We start from the raw sequence: 21,582 nt of genomic DNA on the forward strand, positions 1-21,582 counted from the left end.
TCTAGTCATTTTAAAGGTTTGGCATTATTGTAAAAATAAAATGCATCTATATTATATTTTTTTATATTTTAAGTAATTTTAAACTTAAATCACTAGACCTCTATGAAAAATTAACAAAAATCAACAGTCTTCGCAGGCGCCTCTGCGACGTAGGTTATCTTTCTCGGGTTAATCATTTGAGTAGATTAAAAATAATATATCGACGTTTCAAATTGTCTGCGATCTTTACACCATTTTAAATTGTAACTTTCCTATTTTGCCACATATGCGTAAAGTTCGTAGTCTAACGATCATTTATCAGTTCAAAACTTTTGCGAGAACCACTGAAATTGCTGCAATAAATATTTTCTTCTAATCAATATGAATGAAGTTTATACGAGAGGCTGGATTTCAAAGGATCGTTATAGATCATCGTAATCGTTCCTGTAATGCAAATTACGTCTAAGTTTAATCGATATAAGAATGCTACCGATACATTTATGCTATTAATAAATAAGTTATTCATAAGCTATTAATCAAAATGCGATTAATTCATACATGAGGAACAAAATTATTTTTCCAGATAAATATAAATCGTACGATCCTATCTATGTTGACTATGTTCTCTATTCGACTGTTTCATTTTTAAAAATCACACGAAATCAGAACAATTATTTATTATAAAGTCTTTCAATTTTGACAAGATATTAAATTATTTTTTACTTAGCAAACATTGCGTGTTTAAAATATCAATTTTAGTTCAGATAATGTACGAACTAATAAAGCATGCTAAATGTAAATTGCTATATTTTGTGTAGCAGTTGTTTTAACATAATGTTCGCGATACTCATCGACACCTTGCATCGTTATTAGGGATGAAACGATCACGGCGAGATTGCAAATTTAATTATTCCAGCAGCATACTAAAAAGAAATAGAGTAAACAGTACGCGTTCGATAGTTTCTCTGGAGCAACACAGGCCAGGCAACCTTATTAATTTAAAATTATCTTTCTTCCGGCGCCAAGGTTTCATTTTTTCCCAGTATGTTTTCTCTGCCTCGAAGCAGTCCGTAGAAGCGTGCCGCATTTACATAAATGTTATCTTTCAGACTTCAGTCTCCGGCGGAATGGTGTTACCCTGTTACCCGCGAAGAAGCGAGAATTGCATCGTTTACGAACCGAAAAATAGATAATAATACGTCAACGAGACCGTAAATCATTGCCAGACAGATTGCGTTGAAATATTTCTTCCACTTCTTCATCCCTCCAGACTTCCCCAAGAAAATTATTTATTTATATCGAAGTACGTTGAGAATCATGCAAATTTTACTGAAAGAAATTGAATGAGATTCGAAAAGTGAATTTAAGGTAAAATGGATTCAAAATTATCGATTTGGAATTGAAGGATATCCAATTTATTGAACTGCATCAGTAGATGATGCAATTATCATTACTTCGTTACTTCTTTAATAAATATAATCGATTTTGCACCGTTTAAGACATATTTTACAAGTTTTCAAAAAATCAATTATTTTATTAAATTAAAATTAATTCGATTAATTAAGATAACATATAAAAGTATACTTATTCAACTCTTGACTAGTATGCGTAGTATGGAGTCTCGAGTGACTCCTGCATTGTATTTCTATTTTATTTCTGGTAAAAATTTCATCATAAAATACAATGGCTCGTTTATGTAGAATTAGATTAACATTAGATTAATACAGCTTTCTACAATTTTTATTTTCTGTCTATCATTTTTTCCGGTCATTTCTGTGAAAATCGTTGCAACAATTAACGTTAAATTTTGATGAAGTATTTTGTAAATCAGCGATCACGATTCAACAATTTTCAAACATGTTTTTGAAACAAAAAATTGTTTTAAAATTTACACATATCGGATCTGCATGTATCAAAACACAATCTCTCTGAACTCGCACGGCATAATTAATAATTTCCAAAATATTTAAACATGCTAATGGTATTTATATAATTATGTAGCCATATTTCCATATGAAATATCGCTGCCAGTACGATATCTGAAAGTAGCACGGCGAGTTTCGATGCGCGTGCAATTGCAAAATCGCAGGCCACGCAATTACCGTCTACATAATCGGTCTAATGAGAGGCCTGTTAGTTGTCAAGACTGTAACGTCAGGTTTTCTTTCATTGTTGCCGGTGTGGCGGCGTGAAAGAACTCGGAGGTCCCGTTGAAGAAGCATCAGGACGATCCGCGGTGGCGTGTTGCATGTGTAATGAGGGCTTACGTGCTTAGATTAAACGCAGATTAAAGCGGAACTCGGATGGGCTTAGCGTGAGAGATCATTTGTCCGAGATAATTATTTTTCAGGCACCGGTGCTTACTTGCGAAGCACGTGGCTACCTCCCGGCGATTAATCAAGCAACAGAAAACTGTCGAACAAGTGTAAGAAAATTACACGGTCGACAATTACTTCCGGCCTCTACGGGACGAAGACCGATACCGGGATTAAAACTGCGCGAACCTACTTGTAATTTACATTTCACGCCATCGATCAGCTTATCCACCATTTAAGTATTCACATGGGTGTAATCATTCCACATAATGTGCTGCAATTAAGTGGGATGCTAGACGCTGTTTTCAAGCGTGTTTATAGAGTTTTTCTGCCAAAACGGACATCGATTTTTAAATGCGGAATATACGAATTTAAAGTCAGATGTTACTGGATCGAACAATATTATTTAACAGTTTATTTACCGTAAGCCTCAATTGATGGGTGCTCGATACTTCTCTTTCAAATAATAATTTCAATAGAAATTGTTACATTAATATCAATTTACATAATTTGATGGATTATGAATGAGATTATTGTAGTTTCTGAACATTTTTTAAAAAAATTATTAATAGTTGATCTTCGATTTAAAAAAAATAAAACAGAGCTAATTGAATGATTTTGAATTATAGTACGATGTCCAACTTAATTCGTAAAACAACAATTTGTCGTCTAAAACATAATCTGTTAATCTCTTTAAAAAAGTTACAATTTCGGAATAAATAATTAAACTTCCTCCAAACGTGGCGTAATTATTAAAAAATTCAATTAGTAGAATTTCTGCAGTTAAAGCGAGATTAATATTATTCAAACACATAAAAATCCATCTGAAACGATTAAATTAACCACGAAATCTATTGTGATATCAACAGAGCTTATTCGTTATGCAAGACAAACATTACATCTTCCCAGCCGAAGATAAAAGAGTATTTCCGTTGAAATATCATACGCGAGTACTCGCGAGGGTCTCGAAGGAGACACTTTGGCAAAGAACATTTTTACAATTTCCAGAACGGCAGGCCGACCAAAATAGCTGAAATATTCATCGCGAGCCATTGATCCTACACCGGGCACGCACTATAGCACGGTATCGTATGTACGCGTATAGTGTGTCAGACCAAACCGCGACACTATCACTTTTCCGATGATGACCGTTTGCGGCCGTGCAGGTATTTCGGTACAAGAGTAGGCGAAATTTACGTGAAAATAAATTTGAAACATTGCCTGAGCACCGCAGTTTCCAGATCGCTTTATTCGACGTGACCTGACGCCCGCATCATCGCTTCCCCCGTAGAAATAATAATCCTGGCCATGTGGAGTAATTCGCGCATTCGCCGGTTTCCTGTTCTACATGCATTATGTAAAAAATCTACCCGGAATTTCGCATTCCAAAGTTCCGCGGTGCATGTACCGAAACAATTTTATGTAACTAGGCACCACTGAACTCGGTCAGAGTTGGGCAAAAAGTAATCTGATTAATGGTTGGCGATTATAACTCGTTAATTATTTTAACTAATTTATAACGGATTATATTGTAATTTATATAACTCTCTAACTCTGACGCTCAGATTGCACAAAAAGATGAACAATTTGGGAAAAGGAGATAAAATTATTCGAGCCTTGCGGCTCGCTTTTATAGTTGTTGACAATCGGTAACTATAAAAACGAGCCGCAAGGCTCGAATAATCGTATCTCTTGTTTCCCCAAATTGTCTATACTTGTGCACAATCTGAGGGTCAATTAGGGAGAATTGACTAAAGTTGGGTCATAGACTATACCATCTTCAGTGTTTGAAAAATGTTTTGAACACTGGGAGAAGCGTTGGCAATATGCCTTGAATGGAATCTATTTTGATGGCGACAAAATAGATCGTAATGAACAAATATGTAATTTGTGTTTTACAATGTACCGTAATATAACGTAGCGTTCGCAAAGCGAAAAAAAGAGAGAGAGAGAGAAGAAGAAGAGAATCGAACTTCGGAAACGAATTAAAGCAGTCCGGGCAACGTGAGCATTTAGATAATGAAAAGCTTTTCATCCGAAGTCTCTTGTAATGTAAATGGACACTTAATTGAATAATCGAGAACAGGATTGAACGATGAAGAGAAATGAAAAAAGAATAATCCGCAATATCGCTTGCGAAAAATGGATTATCGCTTAGCAGACGTCCGAGTGATTTTTATTTCATCTTGTCAGACGGTGACCTATCGATTTCAATGTTCACCTGGTATCCTCCTCTTGAATAAACGTTGTTACATCCAGTCTGATGAAGGAACGAAAATATACGAAGCAGTATCGGCGTGAGCCGTTTATTATTCCACATGTGGATATTTTAATTGTTAATGGAAGAATATTTTAGGAAAGCTTCCTACAATTTTGCAGCATAATTTTGGAGTATAATTTTGGGGGTATTATCTATAGGGTTCCGTGAAAATACAACATCTCATTGAATACGCTGAGATAATTGTATTCAATTGTAGTTTGCTCTGCTAATTTCATTTTTAGCTACAATATCGCAAACATTGTTCTGTTGTTTCTCCTCCATAATCGGGGAGATTATGCATCGCGATCTCCAACTCTGACTTCACATATAAAGAATACGATCTCTTTAAATTTGTTAGTTCGTTGTTAATTTGCAAAGATTGATACTTCCTAGTTTCAAGTTACAAATATGTAAAAAGTTTGATCTATAAAGGATCATTTCTGATCTTACACGCAGATCTTTCTGCTACATCTTTTTCTATTATATATTTATAAATATTCTTCTACTGTAAATAATAATGTTTCAACAATATACCTAAATTGTTAGGAAATGTGAAAATTGAGCTTGTCATAAACGATCGAATTGGCATAAGCGTAGTTGCGACTGATACGGGGATGAGAAGAAAATAAAAAATCGCAAGGACGATGTCATTTTGAAATAGATCTTTTCGAACGAACTTATCCATGCCTCTAAACCGCCGTGAACTCCTTAAATAAAATTTGTCGAAACTGTATAAGCATCGAAAGAAGCGACGCGAATGTTTCGTAAAAAGCTTGCAAGCGTTATACGAAAATGATTAATAGATGAATGCTGTCTCCGGAGAGAAGCAATAGTCATGCATTACTCTCAAGAGAGCCATAAGCCCTCGGTTTTAGATTAACCGTCACGTAAAACCGAGACTTTAACAAATGCCTCTTAAAGAATACAGAGAGCTGACGCAGGTAAATCTACACCATAGACTCTACAGGGACGCGGATATGTACGAGACAGTTTTACAGCTTTGGACACGTTCCTCATGCTGTCCCGTAACACTACAATTAAAACGAAATGAGAAAGCCACCGAGTGTTGCCTGCGCGATCCCGACGCTTTCGTTGCTGTAAAACCGTTTCAAAATAATAGAATTTTACTTCAAATATAGCGCAATGGAATTAGAACGTTCCACTGCGTTTCGAGCGAATTTTTAACCTTCAACGGAAACTTGAATCATGGGATCGCAGAATTCATTCGATCTGATTTTATTATGAACCGATTTTCCTTTTATCATCGAACGAAATTGATGCCATTCAATTTCACGGAATAAAAGCTCCTGGAAAATTGTCCGAACTTGTTTTCTTCTCGATTTGTTGCAAAGATCATGAATCGTTGTTAATTTCTCGTTGCGTAAAGCTCAATTCGAGTCAAATAAATTAGAACGTCGAACACAAATTAGCGAACATCTCGCTATCGCTATTCCAGCCCCTCTTCGATGTTTCAGAACACGTATTCACACTATTTTTCTAGGCTATTCTATCGCGTCACTTTTCACCTGTTTCCGAATTTTAAATCTACCGGTGGCGCATGCCTTGGAAAAGCACACCGTACAGGAAAATAATGCTTTGTACTACGTATGTGACAGAAAATAACGGATGAAATATACCGAACCTTTTGAACGCAGCCCGTTTTTCTATGTATCGGTGTATTGGGTTATGAAGCTTGACACGTCACGAGTAGTTTCTCGTAGTCCGTTTTTGCATATGATTGAGAAACACGTCGAGAAACGAGCGGTTTAACCCGAGAAAGATAACCTACGTCGCAGAGGCGCCTGCGAAGACTGTTGATTTTTGTTAATTTTTCATAGAGGTCTAGTGATTTAAGTTTAAAATTACTTAAAATATAAAAAAATATAATATAAATGCATTTTATTTTTACAATAATGCCAAACCTTTAAAATGACTAGATTAACTTAAATAAATATCCATTGTTAGTATAAAATTGACGCCTTAGAAAAGCATGCGCCTCTGAAGCGTATGGTTATCTTTTACGTACGTTGTCATATGGTTATCTTTCTAGGGTTAAGAGACAGTTTAACATAAAAATATAAGGCGTACCTGTGTCCCCTGGAGAATGAACATAGAACGTGCAACAACCACGGTCGATTATGAAAACAACGAATAAAAATGTTCGACACGATTTATAACAGAATTATTAAAAGTCAAATGCCGAAGTTTTTAAGCATTTTCTCTAACAAAGACATTTTGTTATGGATAAAAACCATGCAACCAGTCAATTAACAGTAAAATGCACATGTGCAACGCGCATTTGAGCGCAAAAATGCGCTTCTGTCTGAACAACTCATCCTTTTCTTCTGACACTTTTGTCTCGCTGCGATAAAACGTAGAAGCATAATTCGTTTCGGAGAATGTGCAACTTCCTGCATATAAGATGAGTCGAGACGAGTAGTTAAACTAGTGAGGAAGATATTCTCTACATGCACAGCGAAGTAAAAACTGTAGAATAAATTTGGTTCACAGGCTACTTTGTTCGTAGGGGTGCGTTTACATTGGAACTGCGATGCAAGCTGACAGGAACGGCGACAGAGGCTGCGGAAAATTTCTTGTTTCGTTTCTTTCGAATGGAACTGCGCTAACAGTACTATTTCAGTCGTTCCTAGTTCGAGACGAACGATTCTGGGGAAGAACGACGACAGGAGATCGATGGTCCGAACCTCTGGTAATTCTATATTATTTAAACACGTTGTATATTCAGATAAAGCGATTTATATTCAATATATATAATAGTTAAATCAGTAAAATTGAATAATATATTCAATATTCGTTCATTCTTTAAAATAAAAGAAAATACAAATTAGCAAAGATTTAATCTAGCACTTTGTTAGACACACTCTTTCTTTTTGTATTTTTGTTTCCTGTTGAGAATTTGTTTCGACTGCTCAGTCGAGCTATTTCATCAAACTTTCTTAGTTAAATTCCAAACATTTTACCAAATCTCTCACTTAAAAAAGGCATTCCTAGCGCATCTCTCGATCATCTTGCGGATTACCGAAATTTAGTTGATCTTCCTAGATTTCAATTCACGTTCTCGCGAGGCTCTTTAATCGCGTAACTGTTCTATTATCTGAATGATCATGTTCTCATGACTAGTTCGGAATATGTCCATTGCAATATTGTTGGTGTTATTGTATTATTAAATCTATTGTATTATTATATCTATTGTATTTTTAGATCTATTGTATTATTATCTCCAAGCTTGGCAATATGATAGAACGATCTCTCGTATATTAGATGAAAAGACAACGTTTATCATAGCTCTTCTATATTAAAATTTATACAGTCGTTTCTCAAGACATTTATTGGTGCATAATAGAATAACATCTTCGAGGCATTCATAAGAGTGTGTATAATAGATGTTACTTCGTAAAAACTTATCGATTTTATCAAGTATTCGCTAACGTATTTTTTACTTAGTATCACATTATACTCTTAAAAAAGCTCCAACTATCAGAACATGCTAAAATACTACTCAGAAAGATATGAACTTAGTAAAACAGCTCATCTACAATGATATGATTCAGAGAATTAGCAAACTGAACAAATTAAATTTTACGACTATCGAAATTGTAAAAATACGTTCATGACAAATTTATCCGTATTTTTATTATGATAAGGATAAAAGTACAATATTTATAAATACACTCGTAATGGAAAAACGGATTTTCCGACAATTAAATAAATAAATTGAATTGAATATAATTATTACAATTCATCAATTGCTTTAACGGGAATACAATTATCATGTCATCCACAAATACCTTAACAAGTGTTCAGTTCCAAAACGTTCTAGGAAACTGTTTTTAGTCGAATCAAATATAAATTTTCAGCATGTTAACAGCAAATTCTGTTGAGTCAACTTTGCGTCGATGAGCCGGCAAGTTCGAACGTATCCACGCGGGCCGGAAGCTGGAAACAAATTTGGGAAAGCTCCCCGGGGCGGGGCGCATCCTCGCATCCGTTCGAGGAAATATGACACGGAACGATTATAATCGGGCCTGTGTCGACGTTCGACCAACATTTCCATTCGGCAGCGTCAAAAGCGATTCTACGTTCCGTGGAATTCGGTTAGCTCGCGCGGGGACGTGAATAAAGGCGTACGTGTGCCCGGAATATAAGATACCCTCCCCCATATGTGTCTCCCGGCTCCGTTTCCGTTGCCACTGCCGCTGCGAGCACGCCGCCACCCGTGAATTCGTGAATATTCAGTGACGCCGATCTTCGGGCAGGTTTACGGCTCCTCTTCGCTTTTACGAGTTTGTCAAGATGAAACGACTCCGCCGAAACTCGAATCCTTCTTTTCGTTTCGTGGCTTCGTCACGCGTCAACGTTTTCTTTCAACCGCCACCCCCACCCCCCACCCCTCTATTGTCGCCAAAAATCGTTCCTTTCGTCGCATAGAATGATCTGGAGAACGTCCTTTCATGACCAAAATTAAAGAGAAAAGACACGGTAACTGATGCATAGTAATTAATCTACGAAGGAGGGGGGGGGGGCAAAATAACTTGTTTGGCGTTTTCTTACAATCGTTACTCATTTTTAGTATATTTTTTTTCAATTTTGTATGACTTTTTCTAGAATATCTAAATAATTATGTAAAGCAGTTCTCGTTTTTCTTGTCTTTTCGTTGCAAAATTTTATATACAAAAATTGTCATGAGATAGCAATATCGTTGCTTGTTTATGAAAACAAGCGATGATTTGTCTTTTAATACTGAGCTCAGTCAGTAAAGAGCCTATTCACAGACTTCCGGCCAATAAAGGATTAAATACCAATGTTACTCATTGCTATTCAAAATCTAGAAATGTAAGTAAATGAAGATATGCAAGAAACAAAAATTGTTTTGCTCTGTTGAAGCAGTTATTTTAAGACGAACACAAGCTATGCGTGTGTAATTAATAATTTCATCCATGATCCAACGCATGATTTACATCATAATGTGACAAATTCTTCTGGAAGTGTTCTTTACAATGATCGATCTTGTCTTCTAAACCGGAACAAAATATGTCTTGCTCGAAGAAATTGTCTTGTTCTATCAGGGAAATTATTATCAAAGGCGAAAAAATGTCAGTCAACCTAACCATAAAAGAAATCCTAGGGGAGGGGGTTAAAATGCAGGGTGTATTATTTAACGTGCAAAATTATATGATAAGAGATTTTAGCGGATCGATTAAAGAGTTGCCAGAAAACGCAACAGGATTGAAGAATGTTTTATAGAGAACACTTCGGAGACATCAATGATGGAAATGTACGGTGTTGAAAATACGGCGTGTCACGGTATCTTTGAATTTCCATTACTTGAGCTCGTTAGGATTAACGGGTGGCCATTTTCTGAAATTCAATTTCCGTTTTCTGATAGAACAGCTGATTATCTAGGAACCCATTCGTTCGTCGCGATAAAATTGATTTCACATTCGATTTCAAAGAGCTAATTCTTTTCTCGTTGAAATACGACCGACATGGCGTTTCAGAATTTGGGAACAATGACTGCGTGCAGGGAGATAAAGAAAAATCCGACTGGTTCCCGATAATTAGTCGTACCTTTTACATCGAGCTTTAGGAAATTTAATTAGAAACTGTTACAGCTTCGTGAAATTCGACGAATGTTCAATTAATATTTGCTCGATGATTAGGGGCATTCGTCGTTGCGGAAATATGCTGGAAATTTCGTTAATGTATATTTGCCCCGCGGCTAGCTAAAATATTTATTATAGAGCTTTACGAAATTCGACACGAATAAAGAGCTTTTCTCGCGACGCGGGGCGAATATTGGGACAAATGGATTTTGTCAGCGTTGGACGAGGGTTACTTTTAGCAAAAATATATTGGTAGCATACATGTATAACAATGTGTGAAAAAGGACTGTTGATTTTCCAACGAATTCGGGGTTGATTTCCTACGGGATATGAGCCACGGTAACGTTGCTCGCAGAATTTTGGTGTCTCTGCCATGGAACACTGCGAATTTTCGGAAACTTATTTTTCGCGTCACGTCGTGCTATCAGTGCACCAACTAATTACGGAAAAATCGTGGCAACGCGGCTCGAGAAAATTTCATGTAATCAACGTTCGGTAATTAACTTGTTTGGAATTTCAGTTTTAATTAAATATAATTCATATAACTTATTATATACATTATTTAGAGCATATCTACTTTATGATTTTTATCGCTTACACGCAACTCGTGTACAATGAACATTAAAAAACGCTCAAAGGCCAAAATTATTTTTATCAAAAGCCAAAATTATTTTTCAACGTAGATTGAGATAAATTGAAATCATCCTCGTTCCAATTATATTAAAATTAAACGAAATTAACGAGATAAATTTCTGATTTCAACTTCCACATACACAATTCTCTATGCACTTATAAACGACCATAACCGTATTAATAATTAATTAATAACCCATAATTATCCTTGTCATATTTTTAAATAATTTACAAATAGCTTTTTCCATGAGTAAGTTTATTGGAATCGCAACGAAAAATTGTCTTCGTCGACGGAAAAATTCCCGACATTAGCCAGCAGCCACTGTGTTAACGCAACGCAACGTACCGGTGTGTTAACTCGAGCTTCCGCTTGGCTCGTCGTCGAGTGTTCTTCCATTTAAGTTTGCCTTCATTTCCATCGGCCGTGTATCGGAATTTACGCGATTAATTTATACGTAGCCGGACATATTGGAAGTCGGTGAACCTGCTCGCGACGCCGCCGCCGTCGCCGTCGCGGAATCACTTTTTCACACTTATTGCCTTATCGAACTTCGAACGTCCTTGGCTGTGGAATGCAAATCGCTAGAGCTTAACTTAGATGAACTCCAGAATGCGAAGGATCCAACGACCATGAGAGAGAAAGAGGGAGAGGGAGAGAGAAAGAGAGAAAGAGAGGGAGAAGAAGAAGAGAAAGAGGGGGTTGGAGAAGATACGAAGAGGAAGAGAGAAATGTGGAACGAAGGATAAGATTGAAGTCAGAAGTTTCGAATTACGAAGTGCAAGACCCTTTTTAAAAAAAAGTTCATGTTCTCGAGAGTGGGCTGATGAGATTTAATGGACGCTAGTTCCGCGAAGAATTCCCATAATTCGCATGATTCGCGCAGGGTTTCGGCGCGAAAAACTGCCGAAACACGAAGCGATAACGAAATGGCACGAATTTCGAAATTTCCTCGCGTCGGAGTGATCGTTGCCGCGGTGTAATCGCGGGCATTATTTAGATTAAAATTAATCAACCCGCTGGAACGAGCTCTCGTTTATTGGTAATAATGATACTATTACGACTATTTCCGCGTTACGATGTTCATAAACAGGATTAAAGGTATCGCGTCCGCGGCTGAACGTTAAAGTCCATTAATAGAGTTTATCGGCCGCATTACCCGTTAATTACTTAGCAACTTTTGTTAAGTAAATTGTCCCAGTTCCACCGTTCCCGGCACGCACGCGATTAAAATCGTATCGAAGAATCGGAGCGCCGCGAACGGCCACGCGGACATCGAAACTTTCAGCCGCCGAGCACGCGGAAATGTTATCAAAGAGACATCGAGTGGCGATTTGATTTAACTGCCGCGTCGAGTACCAATTGACGTCGCGGTCCTCGATCATCGAAATCGCGTCGACGTCGAGAAGTTGTTCATCGGTGCTGCACACTTCCCGAAATTTCGGATTCCGATGTCTTTTATGCCGAAACGTTGCCAGCCTTTACGTGGAAAAATTAGAAGATTCAAAGGCTCCAACTGGATAAATGCCCCACTGCCATCTTCTGTACTTCTGTTTCCGACATAATACTAGAATTTCATTCGGATAAGTTTCTCCCCCGTTTAAGTCAACGGATAAAAATCTTTAACCAGGCAGAACGTTCAAATATATTAAAACTAAAATTGTATTTACACAGAGAGAGATCCAAAAATTATATATTAAATATCTTCGTAAAAAATAAGCATCGATGAAGGAAACTTGGGCACGTGTCTGCTTGTTTTGTCTCTAGAATCGCGACAAAAAGTTTCATTGAAATCGACGACCCCACAGGTGTGACCATTGCTTGTATTTTCGTCTACATCGAACATGTGACCTACAATTTTGACAATAATACATTTTACTAGTTGCTGTTCGATTCATTCGAATGTATTTCGAAATTGATTTCACCAGTTTCAAGAAATGAAAGTTGAATAAAAATGTATCTCTGCTCTTGGCAGTTTTAATTATTTCAGCATAATTTTAATATTCTTTCAGTCTTCTGGCGCTCTTCCTATATAGCGTTTCGCGTTGCTATTACTCTCTGCATAAAATCCGCAGTCTAATCGGAAATGTCATAAATCTCCTGCAAACGGAAAAATGTTCGCGGAACGAGTCTCAACCGAAAATATACTGTTTCATAACCGAATATACCGAAAATGATGCTCAAACTGATTACGTCGCTCTATCGCTCTGTATAAACACGAATTGCAGTGGTTTTTCTAGTCATGAGCGATTTCCAGAGAGAAATTCTGAAACTGACAACTGGCGGGGCAATTTTTCCTCAAAGAACACACCATTTGCTTTTATTACATCGTTCTTGTGCTTCCTTTGAGGGGACAATATAGAAAGTTTACCCAATTCTTAGGGTACCGTCCCCGAATCAGTCGCCATTACCGTTAAACTAATTTTCGTCTCGCACTTGGCGAACTTCTGGCGAAGCTGCCCTGAACGGTAAAAACGATGACTTATCTTTCGATTGAGAGATACTATCGTTATCATTTTTACGTAGCATGCAAGAGAACTTGCCTTTGATGCATTTTAAGTAAGAAAGTACTAGAATAGTCTATTTAATAAATAAATAACTTGCATCATAGTAAACTTCAACATAGAAGCGTAAATAATTATGAGAAGAGACATAACAGTGAATGAGTCAAGAGTCGAAATATACTAACGATTTCATCTACCAGTAGTTTCACTAGACGAAATATAATTTAAAAATATAGTATACAAGTGAACTTATCTTTCATAAGTTCCATGTAAACAAAGTACTACAATATAACATTTAAAATACGAACAATCTGCGTCATAGTAAAATTCGACATAAAATGACAAATAATAACGAAGAGGCATAAAAATAGAATCAAAAGTTGAGATATACTAATAATTTCATCAACCAGTAGTCTCGCTAGGCAACATATAATTCAAGAAAGAATCTCATAAAAAGAAGCCTTTAATTATAAACTAGATTTAAAAATAGATCAGTCAGTCTCATTTCGGTTTCGTTACGACTTCCTCGCGTGCACGCGCCAATGAAATATTCTTCGCTTGTAACTACACGGTTCCGTTCGGCGGTCTCTTAAAATCCTTCAAGTTAAAAGTAAGAAAAAAAAAGAAGAAATCCATGACCGTGTCATAAATTTTACCCACGGTTGACGGTAAAATATACTGCTCCACTTTTTTATAGTGCTACAGAGCACAGCATTCCCTATAAGTTCCTCGACTTGTCGGGGAACATCTAAAAAATTCATTAAAGTCACACCTGGTCCCTAGAAACCGACTCCGCCAGGGTGGTTTATCCAACAGAGGAGTTGACTTAAATCCCAGGTCGTGTTTCTTATGCAATGTGCCGATCCCTTCCAAGCAAATATTCCCGTTTCCGGTAATCTTCCCCGGGTTTGCTCGATCCAGAAATTCTAAGTGTCATGAACTATGCATCAAATCAGTCTTACCTCATGCTGGTTCTACAAAGACTGATAAAATGCTAGCACAATTTATGTTTGCTTATACCTTTCAAGATTATTCCATTTTCCGTGCTCCTGCATTGCGTCTTCAGAAAGTATCAGAGTGCGAATTTTTCTATAGAATAAAAATTTGCCGAATCAATTGCGAGAGACAGAAATTCGGTAGAAACGAATTCTATCTTGCAATAATATTAATCAAACGAGAGCAACGCGAAAGTATTTTTGGATTGTATCGTCGAAGTTTTGTGTTTCGTCTACACACTTTTGTCACGAATGCATAAAATCCGCGGTCTAGAAAAGACAGAGCCAGCGAAACATGATTAGACTAATTATTAAATTTTGGTCGGGTCTAACGAAATATATACGAACTATGCCAGGTTTGCGCTAACATAGCCATTGCCGGAACTTTCTTGCTTATCGTTGCTGTGTTTGGAAAGTCTTCTGCGTATTTGTAACTTCCCTAAGTTCTATTATTACGGTTACGATTATTACGCGTCTTTATTACGCGAGGAAAATACAATTAACTCACAGAACGAAGAAATAAGAATCAACATAAGTTCTCGTTCTGATGTAAAAGCGTGGTTGAAAGGTGTTTTCGAGCCAGCCTTACTTATCATTAGAGACTTCAGAAAGCGAGGAAAACTGAAACACTTTTAATAACTACAGCATCTTAATGCGATATAATTGCAATTTCAATGAAATGCAATTTACATAATCCGGTTCAGCGTGCACAAATTTATCCCAAATTCGGTTCAATTCGAATCTCATCCGTTGCAGGTTTTGGAATCGCCCTGTTCAGTTCTAAGGTCTAGCTTGTTCAATGATTCGCTAAGTTGAAATTGAGTTCCGATCGGAACAATCGTATCCTATTCACAACAAAAGTTCACGGAATTCTGTTATATTCTGCACGACAGTTTTACACGATTCACGCGATCCTCGCTATCTAATCGACTTTGAGAGTTTGCTCAATGAACAATCGCAGACCTTCTCGTACTAAGCCTATGTATATCACGAAGCTCTCGCTATTCGAATTGATCCGTACTGTTCCGATAGCGAAATCAAAATCGGTCGAATCCGCACCCACATCACATAGATCTCGATTTCTCGAGATCTACGACATACGTCGCTCATGCGGAAAAACCTATAATCGGAGAAACTTGGTAGTATGAGCACACGTCCCGCAGAACATGAAAAGCACATCAGATTAAAATGTGTACAATCTACTGCAGCAAGAGGTTACAAAGCTGGCCGTCGAATATCGTCCGACAAAATCTGTCGCACGTGAATTGCTCGAATTGAAAAATTCATTACGTAGAACGTAAGAACGTTGAAAATATAATCGAAGTTACGCTACTTTAAACATACTACTTGAATTTTATGAACTAAAGAAAACTGAATTTCTTCCTTCAATAGCATTATTCGTTCGAAAATAATGTAACAGTGATCTTAAGTTCATCCAGTATCTTCGCTATTCCGGATTCGTCTTATAAATTTTTGAAATAAATGCATGAAATCCGCCATCTATTTATAAGAATGACAAAACGGAATTCAATCGGACTATATTTATTACAATTTATAATGGAATTAAAAGGTTAAATCGATCATTTCCTTTAAAAAGCATCGTTACGTCAATATTCCCCGAATAAAAATTATGAAACTGGTCAAAATAACGTGGTAACTATAATATTCATCATATTGGAACGCAAAGCGAAGTACAGTAATTTCTCCATAATTCGCGCTCGCAATCGGTAACTATAAAAATGAACCGCAAGGCTCGAATAATAATCGTGTCTCCACTTCCCAAATTGTCCAATTTTGTGCGCAATCTGAGCGCCAATTAGGGAGAAATTACTGTGAAACTCTCAACGAGCATCATTCAAAACATTGATGAATATCGCATTGTTCAATAGCAACATAATATTCGCAGTCCAAAGACGTTCAAGCGACATCAGCGTACAAGTACCGCGATACTTGCGAACGGTACACTTCTCGTGCTTCTTCCCGACTTTTCTATGTAGAGTCTCTGGTAATTGAGATGCAACTATTTGAATACGTCTGTGACGAGCTGCGCTCTATGCGGTTCATGCTCGTATGTACGCTCCGCGAGGACATAAGCGGGCCAAGACGGAGTTTGAAGGTTTCCCGGGGTCTTCTTGGCCGACAGGCTGCGTCCTGCATCACAATACTTCTCCAATTTCCTGAGCAGAAGTTACGGGACACGTTCCATCATGACGTCACGGGAACAAAGCTTTCCCCGACCTGTTCACTTTTCGTCCTACCACGCTCGTCTCCTTCCTCTTCTAAACGTGCTCGCTACCCTTCTCTTTCCCACCACCGTTTCTTTGTCCGATCTTCCCCCCGTTTTCTCCAGCTCTCCTTCCCTCGCGCTCTTTCGCTCTTTCTACATATATAGGGTGAGTCGGCTAACGTTTGCACGTCAAATATCTTTGTTGTTTCTACGGATACGTCAAATTTAAGTTGGGACATTTGATGCATCTTCAACCCTTATGTCAATAACCAGAACTCTCGACGTGGTTCTACATATAACCACGGTCCCAGCGTACCCCTATGATGAGCTCGTACATTACGTTATTGTTTTAAATAACTTTTCCGTAATTATATATGCATACATTTTTATTTATTTTATATTTATTATCGCAATAGAATGTTATTTTGGAGAATTTTCTGGAGAATTTTTGTACTTCTCTCTCTCTTCCTATACTTTCTATTTTCCTCTCTTTTAAAGCGCAACAACTTTTTTCGAACTGGACTAAATAACTTGTTTTTTTTTTAGCTGATAGAAGGAGTAGCCTACTAGGCGATGGTTAAAACGCTTTTTTTAAATTTTGGTATTTGTTAACAGAGAGTCAAGCTACAAGCGTCGAAAGCTTTGAAAAAGAGCAGATTTCTGATGGTCGAAAGTGTCAAAAATTGAGGTAAAACTGTGATTTTCGCGATCTTTAATTCTTTACAGCTTGTTACAAAATCAACCAAGATTCATGAGACACATTTTTTAAACTTTCATTATAGTCTGGCATAAAAAAGTTAATAAAACGTTTCTTACTTTCTTTTGTCATTTTAAGTAATAGTAAAATTAAAAAAGACCATTTTAGTCGTTGTCTAGCAAGTTAGTCCTTCTATCATCTAAAAAATAGTCAAGTCGTTTAGTCCAGCCCGAATACATTTGTCAATTACTGTGTATCAAACTCTGTCGTCCAATTTTAGTACCTTTCTGATAACAAAATTGCAAGCTCGAAACAAACATCGATAGAAAACATGCCAAATAACGATGATCTGAATTTTAAAATATTTTACCGGGAACAAGGCATGTTTTGAGGAGAATGTGCAAAGGGTAGCCAGTTATTGACGCGAAGATTAAAATCAACGAAGATATTAGAGGCGCAAACGTTAGATGGCTCACCCTGTACATCTCTATCTCTCACGCTCTGTCTCCTCGGCTCGTTTCCCTTTTGCCCGTGGTCTCATTGTAGCCACGTCGCCTTCTCTCTTCGACAACCCTGCCGCGAGCATGAGCGCGGGCGCGCTTCTGCCAATGGAAGAAGGTGGGGTAAATAACCACGACAGTAAACTAAGTTTGCGCCGGCAGAGAGAAGCCGGGGAGGACGTCGGGGCTCGCGCGACCTTCCTCGATGACTTTCGTTCGACACGTTCGATCGTTAACCGCAAACCAGATCCGTCTTACTTTCCGATGCGTCTACGAAGTTCCGCAACTCCGCGGCCTCCCTAGTTGCGAGAAGACAATACCGTTTTAGTGTTACCCCGTTACATAGACGTCCCGATATGCTCCAGTTTGCGGGGACAGGCCCCACCAGCTCTTCTCCGACGAGTTCGGAAACGCGAACCGTGTGTGTACAGCGTCCCACAGAAATAGGGGACGCTCGACACACGTCACGGTATCGATTGTTGCAATCGAGACGACGAGGCCGCTGCTGCACCGGTGTCTCTCGCTTCCGGGCCCATTTTCGGGACTGAATACATTTCTGAATATGGTTGCTGGCAGACCGACGATCTTTATGCAAAATAAATTGTTTGTAATATAACATATTATCTATGATGCATCAACATTATTAAACGAAGAAAGACATTTGTAATATAATATTTAAATTTAATATATTTATATATTTAATACAACATTTATAATAATGTAACAATATTATTAGATTCCATTGAGTCTCTTTTACAGGTTTCTATTCCACTTGCTCATTTTTGCTGTGAATGCTTAAAGTACGTTGTAAGCAGATTAGGATCTTTATGAAAAATAAAATGTTAATTGTGAGAAACCTGTAAGGTTGGATAAAAATATATTTCTTCGTTCAGCAATGTCAATAGATCAAAAATAATATAACAATATTTTTGGCCTTTATTGAAATCTTTGCAGATCTTCTTTCATCCATTTATTTTCATCATAAATGTATAAAATCCGCGTTGCAAGATTCTTCGTGGCACGACAACTATCATTTTTCAAGATGATAGCAACTAAAATCTTTCAAGTCACAGCAACAACCACTAAATCTAATGCAAAATGTTTCTAAGCTCTGTATTATTAAATTTTCAACCGTCGAATCTTTTCTTTAAATACAAGATATTTAAATTAGAAAATTTGCTGATATCTCTATGATTAATACCACATTCAAAATCGGTGTATTGAAGATTTTTCTAAAATTGTTACTGTACTTATCTAAGCAAAATAAAATTTCATGTTTTGCTATTAAATTCGTAGAAGTATTAGCTGGAAAGCAGAACATTAGCGCAACTATTGAAAATCAGATATTTCACAATTCGCATTAAAAAATTACGCGAAGAGTCACGAGCATATTCATGTCATAGTTAAATTAATTATCAAAGCCATGATTTTCGGCGGTATTCTGCCAAAGCGCGGCGGTCAGCTACAAACATTATGCACCGGCGCTCTAATCCGGCCAGTTTTCCCTTCTTTTTGGACACAGTTAATTGCTAATGGGAAAGCCAATTATCATACATTTGCATTAGTCCGGCTAATAATCGACATTGTTTAATCGTAGCAGTCGGGCAGCGTAACAACCTTCGTTCAATCTGCTCGCTGTTTGCCGGGTTCCGACGCGTAACGCACGATTGGTAGTTCGGCCGCAAATGTGTTTTGAATGTGCTGCCGCATATAATCTTGGAATAAATTATATAGCTCCGTCGTTATGCAACGGTATCTGGAGCGGCGTCGCCGATTACGCTGGAACCCGCTAACAAAGGGAAGATCTGTTCACCGTGCGGACTATAGCGAAGCCCGATGCAGCGTTGGAAGCTGCATCTCCTCGCCGTTGGAACGTCGGAAGACTTGTTATCGCTTATTTGGTACTTGCCCGAGCAGAAACCTCGAATTTCTCGATCCGTCCGTTCATCCTTCCGCCATCGATGCCGTTCTATTAGAGGAATAAAGGTTAAACTAGTATAACGAGACGGTAGAACCGTTTCCCGTTTTCTGACAACCGCCGGGCCAATCTCTATTTGGAAAATTGCGTAAATAAATTACACGGACTAATTTTTCCTCCGTGCTACGACGGTGATTTGTTCGAAGTGCTCCGATCGTAGAAACTCCGGGCAAACTGGTGGCGAAGCGCGCGATACACGTAACTTTCGATTAGGACCATTCGAATGAAAATGAAAGACGATGGCTCGCTCCGGGAGGGTTTTATGAAGGCCTCGTAATCAACGATCTAATAATCTCCGGGAAATGAAATTGCGGGCTCTGTCGAATTATATTGCTTCTGGTAAAATGATTCCGATCGGACGAGTTAAGCGTCTGCTTTTAGAATTGCCCGTAGATTCGACGTGGAACTTTTGTAACATTAACACTGAAGCCATCGAGGCCTAAAAGTATCTAACGTGTGCTGTGTTACAACGACGAGAAGAGTGTATTCGTTTAGACTTATTGCTATTTTTGTTACAATATGGACTTGGATTATGGAATTTATTTAATCATTTTCGATGCGAGAGTCTTTATTATTTTTGCAACTTTAAAACGAAAAATTTAAAATCGGCCATCTTGACCGGCTCAGAAAACCTGCAAAAAACGACACTTTCTGTAGACGAGGATTTTTTTAAATGATCAAAAACATTTTCTTCGGAGAATTCGATTATGCATCATAACGCTAAAAATAAATAAAACATTCTGATCTTTTGATACGTGCACAATTAACACGTTCCGTGCCACGTGTACCATCGATGGTACACGCTTGCATGTTTACTTAGTGAACTGAACAAATTGTTTACAAGAAATTTAGAACCGAAGAATCAATTTCCACCGCAAGAATGGGCGTTGATAAGTTTTTGTTACGTTGTTATGTGTACGAGAATTAATAATTGCACGTAATACATCAAGTTTTAGTAAAATATCAAAGTGTGAAGATTCGAGTAAAAAAAGCTCGGCACGGAACGTGTTAAGGTATACATATGCGACTGCAGATATCGTCGCTTCAAATGTTGACGGTTCGTCTCCAAAGGACTAAAGCAGTAATAACCATAACAATTTTAATTCGAACCTAAAGTGTACGTCGTCCTGCGAAGTACCCTCTGTGCCGTCGGAAGGCGGTCATATAAACGCGCCGCTAACGAGGTCGCCAGATTGCGACACGGTGAACGGAAATCGGCGAACGATATTGCAAATGATGCGCAATATGTCAAGTCAACTTAAAGTACGAACGAGGATTGAACGGAAATGTACACCAAAATGTAGCGCCAAGATTAAAACCCCAAAGACCATAATAATATCTGCGCAAACCTAACATATTATACAGCAAGTTACCCTTCGTGACGCCATGTTGCGACGCAATAGAGAGAAATCGGTGAACAATCCGTCAATTGGTGAACATAATGTCAAACCGACTTGAAATAAAAATCGAGAATCAGACAGCAACGAACCGCAAAAATGGCACCAAAATTTAAACCCCGAAAAATCATAATAATTTCTGCACAAGCCTAGCACACCGTCTGGCGAGCTACCTTTCGCGTTGCCAGACGGCGGTCGCAGAAACGCGCCGCCATCAGGATCGCGGAGGCGACGCAACGGAGGGCAATCGGCTGGATAGCGGAGTATATGCATAGGCTGCCGTGCGTGCGACTGGTATTCTGGTAGCGACAGAGGTATGCTTTCGCCAGAACCGGTCCTTTTCGTTCGTCCGTGTTGCGGAGGCAGCGGCGTCCTGCCGTATAACTCGACAACGTGAATCCATTTAAGCCGCTCGAAAGAGGCACGCTCTCCGATTCCACTCGATCTTCGTGCCTGACGTGTAAATGCCGGGGTT

General features: G+C 38.1%; 1 protein-coding gene and 1 long non-coding RNA gene across 6 annotated transcripts in view; one reads left to right on the forward strand and one right to left on the reverse strand.

Annotated features, from left to right (window-relative positions):
- LOC117229658 (uncharacterized) overlaps positions 1-21,582 on the forward strand; it is a 233,565-nt gene that overhangs the window by 200,646 nt on the left and 11,337 nt on the right. Inside the window, exon 1 of one of the 2 annotated variants that reach the window (XR_004492608.2) lies at positions 7,036-7,264. The exons of the other annotated variant lie outside the window; for it this stretch is intronic. This is a non-coding gene — a long non-coding RNA (uncharacterized LOC117229658). Of the gene's footprint in view, positions 1-7,035; positions 7,265-21,582 lie in introns of those variants that run through there. 2 annotated transcript variants of the gene reach the window in all.
- LOC117229651 (lachesin) overlaps positions 1-21,582 on the reverse strand; it is a 314,228-nt gene that overhangs the window by 184,778 nt on the left and 107,868 nt on the right. The gene's annotated exons all lie outside the window — the stretch shown is intronic.

Source organism: Megalopta genalis, chromosome 3, assembly GCF_051020955.1.
Source record: "Megalopta genalis isolate 19385.01 chromosome 3, iyMegGena1_principal, whole genome shotgun sequence".
NCBI lineage: Eukaryota > Metazoa > Arthropoda > Insecta > Hymenoptera > Halictidae > Megalopta > Megalopta genalis.